At 43.3% G+C, this 17,374-nt stretch overlaps 1 long non-coding RNA gene across 2 annotated transcripts in view; it reads left to right on the top strand.

Moving 5' to 3' along the window:
- Positions 1 to 1,162, top strand: part of LOC134911700 (uncharacterized) — a 65,714-nt gene extending 64,552 nt beyond the window's left edge. For both annotated transcript variants that reach the window (XR_010176779.1, XR_010176778.1), the window contains exon 4: positions 889 to 1,162. This is a non-coding gene — a long non-coding RNA (uncharacterized LOC134911700). The remainder of the gene's footprint in view (positions 1 to 888) is intronic.
- The last annotated feature ends 16,212 nt before the right edge of the window (positions 1,163 to 17,374 follow it).

The following is a 17,374-nucleotide window of genomic DNA, read 5'->3' as shown; positions in this document are numbered from 1 at the left end:
CGCTAAGCCGCCGCCTACTGGGAGTGAATCTTAGCATCTTAAAATTGCGAACGAAGTATTCGCAATATTGCGATTACACACCTCGTAGCAGTTTCTGAGTAGCTTCAGACTTACTCGGCATCTGCGATCAGTTCAGTGCTTGTCGTTCCTGGTTTGACGTCACAAACACTCCCAGCGTTCGCCCAGACACTCCTCCGTTTCTCCGGCCACTCCTGCGTTTTTTCCGGAAACGGTAGCGTTTTTTCCCACACGCCCATAAAACGGCCTGTTTCCGCCCAGTAACACCCATTTCCTGTCAATCACATTACGATCGCCAGAACGATGAAAAAGCCGTGAGTAAAATTACTATGTGCATAGCAAATTTACTTGGCGCAGTCGCAGTGTGGACATTGCGCATGCGCATTAAGCGGAAAATCGCTGCGATGCGAAGATTTTTACCGAGCGAACAACTCGGAATGAGGGCCATTATCTCCGTACTTGTGTGGGTTTCCTCCGGGTACTCCGGTTTCCTCCCACAATCCAAAAATATACTGATAGGTTAATTGGCTCCCAACAAAATTAACCCTAACTTGAGTGTGTGTACATGTGGTAGGGAATATAGATTGTAAGCTCCACTGGGGCAGGGACTGATGTGAATGGCCAAAATATTCTCTGTAAAGTGCTGCGGAATATGTGTGCGCTATATAAATAACTGATTATAAATTTTTTACTTCGGCCATAAATAATTTGATTTGGTCTTGGATAACCACCCCGAGGCACCCCTAAAGGAGTTCTGCGGCTTAGGCAGTTTGGGAGCCAATGCTCTAGAGCGTTTAAATGCAGCAGTCCAGTGTCAGTCATCTGCTCTCCACCAATAATCTTATTTTCGCTTTACTTTTTACCTTTCAGGCTCCGGAGATGTACACTAACTGTGTGAATATATAAAAATGCCAGAGCCACCTGGATCTGTATTGAGATGCTCTCCAGCGACTTTGTGAGTGCCAGTGGCTGTGTACGATAACGCAACTTTGGTCGCACATCAGTCAATTATGGAACCATTGCAGCTGCCACCCCTCAAAAACAGCAACAACACGCCATCTTTTTTGCTGCCACCCCCGTACCTGCCCCCAAACAGTTCCTGACTGTCAATCACTTTGCAAATAAATCTGCTCTGCGACCACCATCACAAGAGCATTGTGACACATGCACAGTACAACTTGGACTCATGAGCAGTAAAAATTGTGACTCGGTACATTTCTTAGGGGTATATTCAATAGGAGTCAGGTCCATTCCTGTATGCAGTTGTCGGAATGGACCCGACAACCCCTATTCAAAGAGCGTCCAAATTCGACTGTCGGATTTGGCCGTTCCCTGTGTCTTGTGCCACTGTTCCCCCCACCGCTGCCGGGTGCGCTGACAGCAGCGGTGGGGGGAAAAGTGAGCAGCGGCCGGTGGGAGAAACAGTGTGGCAGCCGGCGGGGGAGCTGAGATCGGCGGCTGGAGCTGGCAGCAGGGGGGTGATGTCTGCGGCGGCATTGGAGGCACTGCAGGGAGAGAGGTGCCTAGCCGGGGGACGGCCGTAAAGGTACCTCTCATCCCCGATCCCCGTAGCCCGTCGCACCGCTCCCCATTCCACACCTCAATCTGACTTGTTTTCAAGTTGGATTGAATTTGTCGAAAAGGGGACCAAAACCTGTCGGATTTGGCTCCATTTCCAACAGCAGCAGGCGGATCGGCTGGTATTCTGCCGATCCACCTGCTTTCTGAAATGTGCCCATATTAAATAGGTCGGAACCCCTTCCGACCTATTACAGTCGGAAACTGTCGTCTTTCCGACAAGACGGCAGTTTCCGACTCTTATTGAATACACCCCTAAGTCAGGCCCTCTGCCTTTAAACTCTTCTGGTGCTGTGCAGTTTGAACTAACCTCATCCCGTGTGATCATCTCTAAACCTTTTCATCTTTACAGTTGATAAACCATATTTAAAGAAACAAACGTCCTTTTTTTCAAGCATGCATTTGTTGTATCACTTCAACCAAAGTACATTGTTCATTCCAGGTAAAGCAACCTATATTATAGTTCTATAATATTGCTATTGTGCTGTGTGATTGTGTCAAGCACCTGGGCCTGAGATGCAAAGTAAAGGTATAACAATTATTTGAAAATACTGTAAAAGCTGAGAGCAATCCCTAATATTTAGATTATACAGTGTGTGCTTTGCTTATGTTCCTCACCCTTAACAGGCTACAGATTTAGTTGTTGAGTCTTTTTTGTAAGTACTGTAGCTATATACCTCCATGTACAGTAGCAGAATCACTTAACGTAATGGAGATGGGGGACTTGACTATTAAATTACTGGCTTGGTTGGGGAAATAATTTTACGTAATGTAGTCAAGGGACTGGGCTATTCATTTAGTTGTGTGGTTAATCCTTTAATGTGGATGGCAACTGTTAAATTATTGGTGGGGGCTATTTGAAGGTAGGGCTATTTAATCTAATTGTGGTGCCATGGTGGTGCCTATTAGTTTAAGGATGTGTGATGGGACTGTACACTTATTGCTGTGGTGATTTGGGGACTATTGATTGAATGCGGAAGAGTTTGTGGAGAACGTGAATACGAATTTCTTGTCAGTGCTGTTTGTGACTGAAATAGGTCTGTCTTTGAAATGTACTCTTCATGTGCGCACACCTAACAGGAAGAGTTGTTGGAGAGGATGCCCAACCACTTGCTCTTATTGGGGGGCCAGTGGGTGTTTTAGCCTAGGATGGCTAGAATCCTTTATCCGGTTCTGTGCAGTTAAAGTTAGTAAAACGGCTACAGTAGATAAATACGGTGCCTAGAGAAAGAATATAGGCCACAGGCCACATTTATATTTGACAAAAATCTCACAGTCTAGATTGTTTTCAGAATGGTGTTTTTTATTTATGACTCAAATATGCATAATCACTGAGTCCCACATCCCAAAAAGAAGATAATAGTAATCATGACGAACTAAAAAATAAAAATTAAAATACAATGTAATAGGTTTTTCATTTGCCTTGGTTAATCTTTAGTCTAACTTACCTCTGGGAGCTATTACAGCCAGTAGTCATTTTGGATAAGTTGCTATATGCTTTGAAAATCGCCATGGAGAAGTATTTATCAATTCTTCCATGTAAAATTGCTGCATGTGATCTAGATTAGTTGGGAAGTGGACCACGCGTGCCCCAGGTTTTTGATGGAATTAAGAACAGAATTCACTTACATCTGTTTACCTTTTCCTGGTCACCTCAGCTTTGCTATTGCATTGTATTTAGGATCATTGTCTTGTTGGAGATAAATCTCGCTCCACAGTTTATGGGTTGGAGATTTTTGTCTGTAATATGCAATGTTCATATATGCATTATTGTAGAAAATTATATTGCAAATTGCTAACTTCGAAAGTTTCCTCACAACATGACCATGGTTGGTTGTTTGGTTTCCCCTCGGGGATAATGGGGGGGGGGGTTGTTGGCCAGTATTTCTTCCTTGTGACTGTTGACCCATGTGGATATTCTTCCTTTATAGCCACTGACTGTAGTAGCTCATTCAACGTCACAGACCATTAGCCTAACATTATCTTCTATAACAAGTGTCCTGCTGGTCTGGGAATTAAGATTGTAGGGTAGTCTTATCAACATTTATGGAATAGTCTTTTTAACAAATCTGTAAATCCCCTACCCACTGTAATAATGTAGCATAAATAAGTAAACAATACAACATGTAATTGTAAAATTAAGTTTACTGAAATAATAGACTCCCTAATTACCTTGTTCGCCACTTTACTATAAAATGAAATTTTCTTCTGTTATCCTGTCCCGCAGCTGCACAGCTAGCATTTTTGTAATGCAGAGGGAAATCTTGCAGTAACAAGAAGGGGAATTCAAGTTTGATCTTCAAATTGTCATCCAATAGAAACTGAAATGAACAACCATTCTATATGATGAGAGCCGCATCCTCGAGTGAGTAGGTCAGTAGTCATTCCATCAATCTTCAGTGCCAACAGATCACATGTGATGGTTGAGTCACTATTCAAACTCATGGGCTATTCAGTCTAAATTAAGTTCTCATTGGATAATATTTTTGTTAATTTTATTTCTTACGGATTATAAAGAAAGAATTCAATGAGCAATTTGGTGTCCTAGGCAAGATTGTAAGGGTGCCTCCACATGTTATCATGCCCGCAGGCCAACTACCTGATTGCGTGCCACAGGCCTGATGCCCAACACCTTGGTGGTCTAGGGTGGTAATGAGTAAAGGGTGTCACACTGAAGCCACTCAGATAACATCAGGTACTAACACCTGCACCCTGTGACATTGGTTACAGCTAGTTTATAATTAGAAAAACATTTAAATAATGCAATAAATAAATCAGGCTGAGTTAGTAAATATTGTGACTTAGCTTCTCATTAAGAGGCTTGGCCATGCCCTTAAGCTTCTGTTCCCAGATGAGACCTGTTGCAGCAGGTGCAAAGGGATAGTCCTAGCACAGAAATACAATCTGCCTAAGGAGGAATCTAAAGTGTTTTGGCTGTAATGCTGTACCATTTATACCCCCTTTCCCATATAACATGCAATCAATCATTAGCAACTAGCCAATAAATTCAAGTTAGAGATTGAGTATTATATAACCTGTTGCCAACACTGCATGAACAGTGCACAACTGTATTCATTAGCTCATATATAAAAAAAAACAAAAGTAATATGTCATTTTCTTTTATAATTAGTGTTCTGTGCAGCTACAGACCATCTATCGGGAACACCCAGTTAGAAAAAAAATCAATCATGTACACAAAAAAAGTAAAATCTTCAGGCAATCACACTGAGGTTTTATCAGCGATATTTAAGTAATAATATAATAATAATAATAATAATAATGTTATTTATATAGCGCTCTTTCTCCAATAGGACTCAAGGCGCTTAACAGATACATAGCATAATATAGTACAGAAAATAATGAAGTACATTTTCATAAAATACAGAAGCATGAAGATACTAAAAGGGACATTATGGAAATGCTTGAGTAAACAGAAAAGTCTTGAGTCTACTTTTGAAGGATTCTATAGTTGGGGCCTCTCGCACTGTGCGGGGAAGTGAGTTCCATAGAGTCGGAGCCGCATGACTAAAAGCTCGACCCCCAGATGAATTACGGTAGATTCTAGGTACTGCTAAAAGTCCTTCATCTACAGATCGCAGTAATCGAGTAAGGCAGTATGGGGTCAGAAGTTGTTTCAGGTACCTTGGGCCTTGGTCATGTAATGCTTTGAAACTCAGTAAGCCAATCTTGAAGATGATTCGCCATCGTACAGGCAGCCAGTGAAGGGAGTAGAGGATGGGTGTTATGTGGCTAGAATGGGGCTGGTTGGTTAATAGCCTGGCTGCTGTGTTTTGCACCAGCTGTAAGCGCTGCAATTCTTTTGCTGGTAGACCAAGGTAGAGGGCATTACAGTAGTCTAAACGAGATGATACAAATGCATGTATGACTTTTGGCATATCATCTGAGGGAATTAAGTGCTTGATTCTGGCTATGTTCCTCAGGTAAAAGAATGATGATTTGATTGTGGCTGATATCTGATGTTTAAGTGTCAAGCCACCATCCAGGACAACACCAAGATTCCGCACACGATCACTGGTCTGTAATTCTGAATCCCCGAGTGTAAGTCCAGTTGGTTGGCTATGCTGCAGTCTTGTCCTTTGATGTTGTGGTCGTATCATAAGGACCTCTGTTTTATCCGGGTTCAGTCGCAGCCAACTGGCGCTCATCCACTCCTGTAGTTCAGCTAGACAGCCATTTAGGGTTGCTATTGGGTTATCAGTACCCGGAGCAAAGGACAAGTACAGTTGTGTATCATCTGCATAGCAGTGGTAGACCAGGCCATGGCGCCTGATTATTTCGCCCAATGGGAGCATGTATACTGCAAAAAGCATGGGGGATAGTATAGAACCTTGTGGGACACCACATGGCAATGGCACTGGTGGTGATGAGTATAATCCAGATGATACTCTCTGTGACCTGCCTGTGAGAAATGATTTGAACCAGCTTAGGACTGTGCCATCCAGACCACAGAAATGTATCAGTCGCTCAATCAGAAGCCCATGGTTCACAGTATCAAATGCTGCCGAGAGATCCAGAAGGATTAATATTGAACAGTCACCTCTGTCTTTTGCCATCAGAAGATCATTTAACACACACACCAGGGCTGTTTCAGTGCTATGTCTTCTCCTGAATCCTGATTGAAATGGATCATAAATATCATGGGTTGTCAGGCGGGTTTCCAGTTGATTTGCAACGACTTTCTCAATAACCTTTCCTAGGAAAGGTAGGTTTGATACCGGTCTGTAGTTGGTCATGCAGTCGGGTATAACAATTGCTTCCTTTAGGGGTACAGGAAAAATGCCTGTCTGCAAAGAGCATTGAACAAAGTAAAAACACATTCTATTTGAGTGTGAGTTTTAAAAGCTAGTTAACAAAGGGATAACGATTTCAAGTCGTCACAAGAGTGAAGAAGTGGACCAGTGGAGAAGTTGTTCATGGCAACCAATCAGCTTAGAGGTAGCATTTATCAAGTACATTCTATAAAATGATAGCTAGATGCTGATTGGTTGTTATGGACAACCTCTCCACTGGTCCCCTTATCCACTTGTTACACTGCTTGATACATCTCCCCCAAAAAATCTGAACATCACCTTCTCTCTTATTCACCAATATAACAGAGAGGAAAGGATTCCACATGCTTCTACACTGTAAGGGTTCTAGATTTCCTTCCCCTGGATAAGCACATCTGGATGATAACAATGTAGCTTGGTAGGGTATGGGTCGTTGGGTTGACTCAACTTAGGTCGACAGTCATTAGGTCGACCACTGAAGATTGACATGGGCATTAGGTCGACATGCACTAGGTCGACATGGAAATTAGGTCAACATGTACTAGGTCGACAGGTAAAAAGGTCGACATCAGTTTTTGGACAATTTTTGGTGTAGTTTTCTTAGTAAAGTGACGGGGAACCCCAATTAGTGCACCGTGTCCCCTTGCATGGCGAGTGAGCTCCGGGCAAGATGCCTCGCTTCGCTCGGCATAGGTTACCGTTCCAATCGTAGTCCACGTGGATCGTCAAGTATGGAGAAATACATAAAAAAACCTCATGTAGACCTTTTGACCTGTCGACCTAGCACATATCGACCTAATGACCATGTCGACCTAATGCATGTCGACCTTCAGTGGTCGACCTAATGACTGTCGACCTAACCTGTGTTGACCCCCCGCTTGGTATCCTATAAAAGATAAAACAGTCTCCAGGATATGGATAATTTATAAAAGCTTTGCAGCCACTAGAAGTCAGTCAGCAGAGACTTACAATTCTCTACAATAAATTTTGTTTTTAAATACCTGACATACCAAAATGTTTATTTTCCTATTCCTTTAACTAGCGGTTGTATTGCTCTTCACCAAAATTATTATGCGTAAATGTATAATTATAAGCGAACGAAAATTTACCTCTCTTCGTAAAAAGGGATAAACACATGTTGTGTGGTTGTTTTATTAGCTGAAAGTATCAGGCTCCAGGGGAAATTTCTCCAACTATACTTAAGTAAATACCTCCGCTATTAGTGTTTGTAGAGCCCTATGGGGAAAACTCACAAAGCATTTTTGTTTAGCGGGAGAGAGAGTTATAAAAGAGAGATTTATGGGCATATTTATCATACTCCACATATTGGATGCGGATAGGATGGGATAAATTCACAAATTTCCGCAATGCAATATTTCAATACATCGCAAGGATGTATCAAATATAGCATGCAGGGACAGAGCTTGCGAGAAAGCTCTGTCCCTGCAAATCCTCTTTTACCACAATTCTCAGGGTATTTTTTGCATGTGACTGCACATGTGCTGCCGCCAACTACCCCCCATGACAACCCCTCCCCCCGCTAACACTTGCAGCAAGGACTAGTGATCTGGGAGGATAGATGGTCATCTGTTCCTGTGTTCTGCTGTAATCCTCTGTACTGTAGAGTGCGATACCAGCTTCACAGCATCACTTTACTGCACTGGATGTTAGAGCAGGAGCACAGTGATCAGATGACCAGCTGCCCTCACTGGATTCATCACCAGTTCATGGGTGCAGGTAAGTATTACTTTTTTTTTACTTTTATTTATTTATTTATTTATTTATTAACAGTTTCTTATATAGCGCAGCATATTCCATTGCACTTTACAATAGGAAACAACAACGATAAAACAAAACTGGGTAATAACAGTCAGAGGTAGAAAGGCCCTGCTCACAAGCTTACAATCTATAGGCATTGATACACAAGGATAGATGCTAATAATTGTCCACCAGATTGCAAAGGTTCTTGGTGGGTTGTATGATAAGCGATTTTGGACTGAGGTCAGGAGGATGGGAAAGTGAAAAAAGAGAAAATACTGTATGTGAGGACTGTACAGAAAGGATGTAACTGGATAGGAAAGCTTATGAAGGTTGAGTAAGCGGCTCTGGAATGTGATAAGCTAGCCTGAAGAGGTGAGTTTCAGGGAACGCTTGAAGGTTTGAAGACTAGGGGCTAGTTTTATTGTGCGTGTTAGAGCATTCCACCGAGTGGGTGCTACCTAGTGATGAGCACCGGAAATTTTTCGGGTTTTGTGTTTTGGTTTTGGGTTCGGTTCCGCGGCCGTGTTTTGGGTTCGAACGCGTTTTGGCAAAACCTCACCGAATTTTTTTTGTCGGATTCGGGTGTGTTTTGGATTCGGGTGTTTTTTTCAAAAAACCCTAAAAAACAGCTTAAATCATAGAATTTGGGGGTCATTTTGATCCCAAAGTATTATTAACCTCAATAACCATAATTTCCACTCATTTTCAGTCTATTCTGAACACCTCACAATATTATTTTTAGTCCTAAAATTTGCACCGAGGTCGCTGGATGACTAAGCTCAGCGACCCAAGTGGCCGACACAAACACCTGGCCCATCTAGGAGTGGCATTGCAGTGTCACGCAGGATGGCCCTTCCAAAAAACACCCCCCAAACAGCACATGACGCAAAGAAAAAAAGGCGCAATGAGGTAGCTGTGTGACTAAGATAAGCGACCCAAGTGGCCGACACAAACACCTGGCCCATCTAGGAGTGGCACTGCAGTGTCACGCAGGATGGCCCTTCCAAAAAACACTCCCCAAACAGCACATGACGCAAAGAAGAAAAAAAAGAGGCGCAATGAGGTAGCTGTGTGAGTAAGCTAAGCGACCCTAGTGGCCGACACAAACACCTGGCCCATCTAGGAGTGGCACTGCAGTGTCACGCAGGCTGGCCCTTCAAAAAACTACTCCCCAAACAGCGCATGACGCAAAGTAGAAAAAAAAGAGGCGCAATGAGGTAGCTGTGTGAGTAAGCTAAGCGACCCTAGTGGCCGACACAAACACCTGGCCCATCTAGGAGTGGCACTGCAGTGTCACGCAGGCTGGCCCTTCCAAAAACTACTCCCCAAACAGCACATGACGCAAAGAAGAAAAAAAAGAGGCGCAATGAGGTAGCTGTGTGAGTAAGCTAAGCGACCCTAGTGGCCGACACAAACACCTGGCCCATCTAGGAGTGGCACTGCAGTGTCACGCAGGCTGGCCCTTCAAAAAACTACTCCCCAAACAGCACATGACGCAAAGAAAAATGAAAGAAAAAAGAGGTGCAAGATGGAATTGTCCTTGGGCCCTCCCACCCACCCTTATGTTGTATAAACAGGACATGCACACTTTAACCAACCCATCATTTCAGTGACAGGGTCTGCCACACGACTGTGACTAAAATGACGGGTTGGTTTGGACCCCCACCAAAAAAGAAGCAATTAATCTCTCCTTGCACAAACTGGCTCTACAGAGGCAAGATGTCCACCTCATCATCATCCTCCGATATATCACCGTGTACATCCCCCTCCTCACAGATTATCAATTCGTCCCCACTGGAATCCACCATCTCAGCTCCCTGTGTACTTTGTGGAGGCAATTGCTGCTGGTGAATGTCTCCACGGAGGAATTGATTATAATTCATTTTAATGAACATCATCTTCTCCACATTTTCTGGATGTAACCTCGTACGCCGATTGCTGACAAGGTGAGCGGCGGCACTAACCACTCTTTAGGAGTACACACTTGTGGGAGGGCAATTTAGGTAGAATAAAGCCAGTTTGTGCAAGGGCCTCCAAATTGCCTCTTTTTCCTGCCAGTATAAGTAAGGACTGTCTGACGTGCCTACTTGGATGCGGTCACTTATATAATCCTCCACCATTCTTTCAATGGGGAGAGAATCATATGCAGTGACAGTAGACGACATGTCCGTAATCGTTGTCAGGTCCTTCAGTCCGGACCAGATGTCAGCATCAGCAGTCGCTCCAGACTGCCCTGCATCACCGCCAGCGGGTGGGCTCGGAATTCTGAGCCTTTTCCTCGCACCCCCAGTTGCGGGAGAATGTGAAGGAGGAGATGTTGACAGGTCGCGTTCCGCTTGACTTGACAATTTTCTCACCAGCAGTTCTTTGAACCCCTGCAGACTTGTGTCTGCCGGAAAGAGAGATCCAAGGTAGGTTTTAAATCTAGGATCGAGCACGGTGGCCAAAATGTAGTGCTCTGATTTCAACAGATTGACCACCCGTGAATCCTTGTTAAGCGAATTAAGGGCTCCATCCACAAGTCCCACATGCCTAGCGGAATCGCTCTGTGTTAGCTCCTCCTTCAATGTCTCCAGCTTCTTCTGCAAAAGCCTGATGAGGGGAATGACCTGACTCAGGCTGGCAGTGTCTGAACTGACTTCACGTGTGGCAAGTTCAAAAGGTTGCAGAACCTTGCACAACGTTGAAATTATTCTCCACTGCGCTTGAGACAGGTGCATTCCACCTCCTATATCGTGCTCAGTTGTATAGGCTTGAATGGCCTTTTGCTGCTCCTCCAACCTCTGAAGCATATAGAGGGTTGAATTCCACCTCGTTACCACTTCTTGCTTCAGATGATGGCAGGGCAGGTTCAGGCGTTTTTGGTGGTGCTCCAGTCTTCTGTACGTGGTGCCTGTATGCCGAAAGTGTGCCGCAATTCTTCTGGCCACCGACAGCATCTCTTGCACGCCCCTGTCGTTTTTTAAATAATTCTGCACCACCAAATTCAAGGTATGTGCAAAACATGGGACGTGCTGGAATTTGCCCAGATTTAATGCACACACAATATTGCTGGCGTTGTCCGATGCCACAAATCCACAGGAGAGTCCAACTGGGGTAAGCCATTCTGCGATGATCTTCCTCAGTTGCCGTAAGAGGTTTTCAGCTGTGTGCGTATTCTGGAAAGCGGTGATACAAAGCGTAGCCTGCCTAGGAAAGAGTTGGCGTTTGCGAGATGCTGCTACTGGTGCCGCCGCTGCTGTTCTTGCGGCGGGAGTCCATACATCTACCCAGTTGGCTGTCACAGTCATATAGTCCTGAGTCTGCCCTGCTCCACTTGTCCACATGTCCGTGGTTAAGTGGACATTGGGTACAACTGCATTTTTTAGGACACTGGTGAGTCTTTTTCTGAGGTCTGTGTACATTTTCGGTATCGCCTGCCTAGAGAAATGGAACCTAGATGGTATTTGGTACCGGGGACACAGTACCTCCAACAAGTCTATAGTTGGCTCTGCAGTAATGATGGATACCGGAACCACGTTTCTCACCGCCCAGGATGCCAAGGCCTCAGTTATCCGCTTTGCAGCAGGATGACTGCTGTGATATTTCATCTTCCTCGCAAAGGACTGTTGGACAGTCAATTGCTTGGTGGAAGTAGTAAAAGTGGTCTTACGACTTCCCCTCTGGGATGACCATCGACTCCCAGCAGCAACAACAGCAGCGCCAGCAGCAGTAGGCGTTACATGCAAGGATGCATCGGAGGAATCCCAGGCAGGAGAGGACTCGTCAGAATTGCCAGTGACATGGCCTGCAGGACTATTGGCATTCCTGGGGAAGGAGGAAATTGACACTGAGGGAGTTGGTGGGGTGGTTTGCGTGAGCTTGGTTACAAGAGGAAGGGATTTACTGGTCAGTGGACTGCTTCCGCTGTCGCCCAAAGTTTTTGAACTTGTCACTGACTTATGATGAATGCGCTGCAGGTGACGTATAAGGGAGGATGTTCCGAGGTGGTTAACGTCCTTACCCCTACTTATTACAGCTTGACAAAGGCAACACACGGCTTGAGAAATGTTGTCCGCATTTCTGTTGAAATACTTCCACACTGAAGAGCTGATTTTTTTGGTATTTTCACCAGGCATGTCAATGGCCATATTCCTCCCACGGACAACAGGTGTCTCCCCGGGTGCCTGACTTAAACAAACCAACTCACCATCAGAATCCTCCTGGTCAATTTCCTCCCCAGCGCCAGCAACACCCATATCCTCCTCATCCTGGTGTACTCCAACACTGACATCTTCAATCTGACTATCAGGAACTGGACTGCGGGTGCTCCTTCCAGCACTTGCAGGGGGCGTGCAAATGGTGGAAGGCGCATGCTCTTCACGTCCAGTGTTGGGAAGGTCAGGCATCGCAACCGACACAATTGGACTCTCCTTGTGGATTTGTGATTTCGAAGAACGCACAGTTCTTTGCTGTGCTTTTGCCAGCTTAAGTCTTTTCATTTTTCTAGCGAGAGGCTGAGTGCTTCCATCCTCATGTGAAGCTGAACCACTAGCCATGAACATAGGCCAGGGCCTCAGCCGTTCCTTGCCACTCCGTGTGGTAAATGGCATATTGGCAAGTTTACGCTTCTCCTCCGACGATTTTATTTTAGATTTTTGAGTCCTTTTTTTTACTGATATTTGGTGTTTTGGATTTTACATGCTCTGTACTATGACATTGGGCATCGGCCTTGGCAGACGACGTTGATGGCATTTCATCGTCTCGGCCATGACTAGTGGCAGCAGCTTCAGCACGAGGTGGAAGTCGATCTTGATCTTTCCCTATTTTTGGAACCTCAACATTTTTGTTCTCCATATTTTAATAGGCACAACTAAAAGGCACCTCAGGTAAACAATGGAGATGGATGGATACTAGTATACTTATGGATGACGAGTGACTGCCGACACAGAGGTAGCTACAGCCGTGGACTACCGTACTGCATCTGCTAGTATAGACTGGATGATAATGATATAAAAAATATATATATATCACTACTGCAGGACAGGTATATATTATATAATGACGGACCTGCTGGACACTGTCAGCACTGCAGACTCCTAAACTACTAGTATGAAGAAGATAGAAAAAAAACCCACCACAGGTAGGTATACAATTATGGACGAGCGACTGCCGACACAGAGGTAGCTACAGCCGTTGACTACCGTACTGCGTCTGCTAGTATAGACTGGATGATAATGATATAAAAAATATATATATATCACTACTGCAGGACAGGTATATATTATATAATGACGGACCTGCTGGACACTGTCAGCACTGCAGACTCCTAAACTACTAGTATGAAGATAGAAAAAAAAAACCACCACAGGTAGGTATACAATTATGGACGAGCGACTGCCAACACAGAGGTAGCTACAGCCGTGGACTACCGTACTGCGTCTGCTAGTATAGACTGGATGATAATGATATAAAAAATATATATATATCACTACTGCAGGACAGGTATATATTATATAATGACGGACCTGCTGGACACTGTCAGCACTGCAGACTCCTAAACTACTAGTATGAAGATAGAAAAAAAAAAACCCACCACAGGTAGGTATACAATTATGGATGAGCGACTGCCGACACAGAGGTAGCTACAGCCGTGGACTACCGTACTGCATCTGCTAGTATAGACTGGATGATAATGATATAAAAAATATATATATATATCACTACTGCAGGACAGGTATATATTATATAATGACGGACCTGCTGGACACTGTCAGCACTGCAGAATCCTAAACTACTAGTATGAAGAAGATAGAAAAAAAAAAAAACCACCACAGGTAGGTATACAATTATGGACGAGCGACTGCCGACACAGAGGTAGCTACAGCCGTGGACTACCGTACTGCGTCTGCTAGTATAGACTGGATGATAATGATATAAAAAATATATATATATCACTACTGCAGGTATATATTATAATATAATGAATGACGGACCTGCTGGACACTGTCAGCAGAATGCGTTTATAGAATAAAAAAAAAAAACACCACACGAGTGTTTAACTTTTTCAGGCAGACAATATACTGGTGGTCACTGGTCAGTCACACTGGCAGCAAAAGTGTGCACTGTTAAATATGTACTCCTGCTATAACTGTTCCCAGTCTCCCCACAATTAAGCTGTGTGAGCAGTGAGCACTCAGCACAGTCAGATATACATAGATGATATTATCATGCAGCACACTGAGGCTGAGCACAGATATGGTATGTGACTGTGTATCGTTTTTTTTCAGGCAGAGAACGGATTATATTAAATAATAAATAAAACTGGTGGTCACTAGTATAACTATCAGCAAAACTCTGCACTCTCTGAGTACTCCTAATGCTCCAGTAAATCAAGTGTCTCACTCTCTATCTAAACGGAGAGGACGCCAGCCACGTCCTCTCCCTATCAATCTCAATGCACGTGTGAAAATGGCGGCGACGCGCGGCTCCTTATATAGAATCCGAGTCTCGCGATAGAATACGAGCCTCGCGAGAATCCGACAGCGGGATGATGACGTTCGGGCGCGCTCGGGTTAACCGAGCAAGGCGGGAAGATCCAAGTCTGCCTCGGACCCGTGTAAAAAGGCTGAAGTTCGGGGGGGTTCGGTTTCCGAGAAACCGAACCCGCTCATCACTAGTGCTACCTGGAGAAAGTCCTGCAATAGGAGCAAATAATGAGTGTGAATGAGAGATGTAGATCTTGTGAAGAGCGGAGAGGTCGAGTTGGGAGATATTTTGAGATAAGTGAAGAGATGTATGTTGGTTTAGTTTGGTTAATGGCCTTGTGTGTGAGTAAAAGTATTTTATATTGAATGTGGTAGAATACAGGTAACCAATGGAGGGACTGACAGAGTGGATCTGCAGCCAATGAATGTCTAGTGAGGAAGATTAGCCTTGCAGCTGCATTCAGAATGGATTGTAGGGGTGAGAGTCTCTTTTTGGTAAGATCAGTAAGAAGACCATTGCAATAACCAATGCGAGAGATAATGAGAGCATGGATTACAGTTTTTGTGGTGTCTTGTGTAAGGTATGATCATATTTTGGATATGTTCCTTAGATGTATGTAACAATTTTGAGACAGATTGAATGTGAGGAACAAAGGACAGTGCAGAGTCAAATATGACACCTAAGCAGTGAGCTTGTGGGTTAGGATTTATTGTTGAGTTCTCAACAGTGATAGAGATAACAGGTTGGTTTTCTACTATTGGCCGGTGGAAATATAATTAACTGTTTTGGAAATATTAAGTTTGAGGTGGCGAGATGACATCCAAGATGAAATGGCAGAAAGGCATTCAGTGACACGGACCAATACATACTGTATGGTGACAAATCTGGGGAGGATAGGTAGATTTGAGTATCATCAGTGTACAGATAATACTGAAATTCAAAAGAGCTTATTAGTTTACCAAGAGATGAGGTATAGATTGAGGAAAGCAGAGGACCCAAGACGGTTGCGGTGCTCCAACTGAAAGAGGTAGTGAAGAGGAGGTGGCTTCAGAGAAGGAACGATTAGATAGGTAGGATAGGAACCAAGAGAGGGCTTCTGTGTTTTTACACAGTGATCATCCTGTCGTCTATTAGACACACATGAATGATTACAGGGGCTGGATCCGAGATTAGCCTTTACTGCCAGCAGGCAGAGAAGACTGTACAGGAGTAGGGGAACCGGAAGGAAGCCCTATTAATGCTATATAAACATATCTATATTATCACAGGGCTCCCTGCAGTATTTTTTTTTACAATTTAATTGAAATAAATTCTGCCAGGTCACATTTCCCATTACAAGTATGGGAGATCCGATCTGGTTATTAAAAAAATCTAATTGAAGGGCTTGGAGGAGAATTTTCAAGACTTATCCTTTAATTGCCCATTAGTACATACAGGTAATACTAAAATAATGTGAAAATAAATTTGATAAATAAAAATTATTTTGATAAATATGCTCGTTAGATAGATAGATAGATAGATAGATAGATAGATAGATAGATAGATAGATAGATAGATAGATACTTTATGTCTCCGTTGGGACTCAACCACTCGACTACACATAAAGCAAAATGTGTGGATTAAGTCTCTATGGCGCAAAGCTGCCTGTACACTTCTGGTGTTGAAAATAAATGTCACCACATTTATAAATCACGAGCAAAATACAGAAAAGATTGACACCAAACTGTGTCCTATGCGCTTGAAATAATAAAGTAAAGTATAAAGGTATATACAATACGTTCCTGTTAGGAATTGGAGATGATCAATGATCTGGTTAATTCAATGAGAAAAGTTCATAATGTCATCCAATCATGTCTGAGGTAGAGTGTCTCGCACATGTGAAGAAAAATGATAATATACAATGTGTAATATTGTTTGTGAATCTAAACCAAGTGATGACATATATCGTGACTGGTAGTGATTTAGTTGGGACTCGCGTACCCCACTCACACAGATAAAAGTGAAGATGTGTCCATAAAGGTTTCTTTTGTGCGATACAGAAACTTCACACAACTTGCAAACAATTATGGATGTAGAGCTATAGTCCACTGCTCAAAATAAGCGTACCCGAAACTCACACAAATTGTGTTAACACTCCTATAAAGGTATCTTTAACCCGAAGTCCTTATAAAGCAGGGCGTACCCCAACTCACACTGGAACTGCAGGCACGACTCCTCTCAAGGTATCTTTAGCTTGGTCCTGGTGGACTTGTTCTCCTACAGCATCCAATAAATCGCTCGCACATATGAAAAAAAGTAATATATAATGTGTAATATTGCTTATAAACAAAAGAAAAACAGATTTCGTGACTTGAGGAGAGTGGACGAAGACTTGAGTACTCCACTCACACAAAAATAAGTGAAGTTGTGCCTATCAAGGTTTCTTTTGTGAAATCCGGAAACCTCATGTGGCTTTCCACCAGACAAACATGTGGCCTTAATCTTAAAAAATGAATGCAAAGCTTAGGTCCATTCAGTAACACTTTTTGACTATTAGAATTAAATAACACACTTAATAGGATTTGTATCCATCTGTGAGATCTTACATGAACAAAAACATACTAACCACTATCTGCTAGCAGGATTTAAATTAATAGGACAGCAAAAAAAATTACCTGTGTTTCTTGTACAAAATGCAGTGTTATTGAAAGGGGATATGGAGATTATCTGTATATTATGATTTGTTACAACCAGAAAATGGCTGGTTTTCTTTCCACTCT

Source organism: Pseudophryne corroboree, chromosome 4, assembly GCF_028390025.1.
Source record: "Pseudophryne corroboree isolate aPseCor3 chromosome 4, aPseCor3.hap2, whole genome shotgun sequence".
Lineage (NCBI taxonomy): Eukaryota > Metazoa > Chordata > Amphibia > Anura > Myobatrachidae > Pseudophryne > Pseudophryne corroboree.
The sequence above is the reverse complement of the archived record's forward strand: the minus strand, read 5'-3'. Positions and strand labels throughout refer to the sequence as shown.